General features: G+C 36.3%; 1 non-coding gene across 1 annotated transcript; it reads right to left on the reverse strand.

Annotated features, from left to right (window-relative positions):
- Positions 1-436: 436 nt before the first annotated feature.
- On the reverse strand, positions 437-513 carry Trnap-cgg (transfer RNA proline (anticodon CGG)). The gene has a single exon. It is a non-coding gene; the product is annotated as a tRNA-Pro (tRNA).
- Between the last annotated feature and the right edge of the window lie 1,482 nt (positions 514-1,995).

A 1,995-nucleotide genomic window follows, 5' to 3' on the forward strand; every position in this document is an offset into this window, starting at 1 on the left:
CTCCATAATGAAATCAGACTGGGATTTATTAGACCAAACAAATGTATTGCTTTGAATACAAGACCGTGACCTTGACCTCTTAGAAATAAGAGCATTTGGAATAGGTTTGTCTTGCTTCTGATGCTTATTTTTCAATTTGTGATAATTTGAAATAACGTGTCCTTTCTTTCTGCTATATGTACACGTAGGATGTGATGAGATATGATTTGGATTTTTAACGTAGCTTTAACAATTTTTCAGTCATATCGCTACGATGTCTGCAATGTGGCAGTTTATAGTGATGTCTAGCACTGGGGCATCATGCCGCAGACATGTAGCATGATGTCCCACCCAGTCACATTATCCTGACACCGGGCCGACCAGTCCTAACACTAACCTCTTAATGCTGAACGCCAAGCGAGGCAGCTGTTAGTACCATTTTTGTAAGTCTTTGGTATGACTCGGCCGGGGATCGAACCCACGACCTCCCGCATCCGAGGCGGACGCCTTAACCACTAGGCCACCGGAGCGGTCATGTACACGTAGGAAGTGATAAGGATTTTTCATCAAGAGTATCAGAGGATTGATTTCAAAAAGTTGTGCCAGTTTGAAATTTGGCAGGGCTCGTGTTAGGCTTAAGTACTTTTCAACCAGACGACGGCTGAGTGGAAGACTTACTTACAAAGGAAACTGTATGAGCTAAAGAATACTCGTCAGCAGTACGAGTGGCATTGTCCATGGTTTCGACCTCATGCTCATCAAAATAAGTCTTAATGTCACTATGGATACAGCTCGGTAACTCTTCAAGTAATAAAAGTTGTCTCAGATTTTCATAATCTTTATTAACCATTTTAGAGGAGTACCGTCTATCGAATTGTCCTGCTTGATCCCATGCAAATCCGACATAGGTCTGGTCAGTTGATTTTCTAGAATTCCTGAAACACTGTCGATAATCCTCGGGTACCAACTCATAACACTTTACGATATAGTCCTTAACCAAAACATAATCAGTACTCTGCTGAAGTGAGAGTGAAATGTAAATATCACGAGCTTATCCAGTAACTACACATTGCAATAATAGAGTCCAGAACTCTCTTGGCCACTTTAAATTTTCAGCGATTTTCTCAAAATGAATAAAATATTGATCTACTTCTTTTTCTAAAAAAGGAGGTATTAATTTGATATTTCTTAAAACATCAAAAGTGGGGGAGCGTTTTTCCTTTGTCAGCTCTATTTCTTTAAACTTAATCTGAAATTCCATTTTTTCTTATCTCCTTTTATTTGCCAGCCTTTCTCTCTCCTCCTTTTGCAATTGTAACTTTGTTTATCTTTTTTTTGTAACTGCATTTATTTTTGTAACTGCATTGATTATTTCTGTAACTGCATTTGCATTTGTCTCTCTCTTCTCTTTCCCCAAGCTGCAACTGTATTTGTTTTTCTCTCTCTCTCTCGTCTTTCTCCTTTTACATCTTCATCATTTCTACCTGTAACTGAATCTGTCGTATCTTTAATTCCAAGGTTTTTAGCTGTATTTCCATTTTCAAAACTTCTGTCCTGAGTAAAAGTAAAAGAATACTACTTTTGATGTTATTTTAAAAAGCCTCTTCATTTCACTAAAGATTTCTAAAATTTGAAATAATACTTGGGATTTAATTTCGAAACAAGGGAAATTTAAATTTGAAAACAAAGTTTTCTTAAATATTTTAGCCAATGTTTGTATATTCTAAGAACGATCTGTCCAATTTTCTGTTACGAGTCTATGCTCTTGAAATAAGTAGTAGAAAAGAGTGAAGATAGCAAGCTTTGTAAAATTAAACGATAATTTATTTCCCTAAAATATAAAGTGAAAAATAAGAAAAGGTAATTATGGTATTACAAATTTAGTCCAAAATAGTCCAAGAATTGAGAAAACACAAGTCCATTCAATGAAACGTTCTAAGTGATTCAGAGTACCAATCATGATGAAATCCAAGATGGAAGGCGATGACGTCTGTAATAGGCAGCGTTGTACTGATG

This window comes from Sinohyriopsis cumingii, unplaced genomic scaffold (assembly GCF_028554795.1).
Source record: "Sinohyriopsis cumingii isolate HCF-2022 unplaced genomic scaffold, ASM2855479v2 utg000160l, whole genome shotgun sequence".
NCBI lineage: Eukaryota > Metazoa > Mollusca > Bivalvia > Unionida > Unionidae > Sinohyriopsis > Sinohyriopsis cumingii.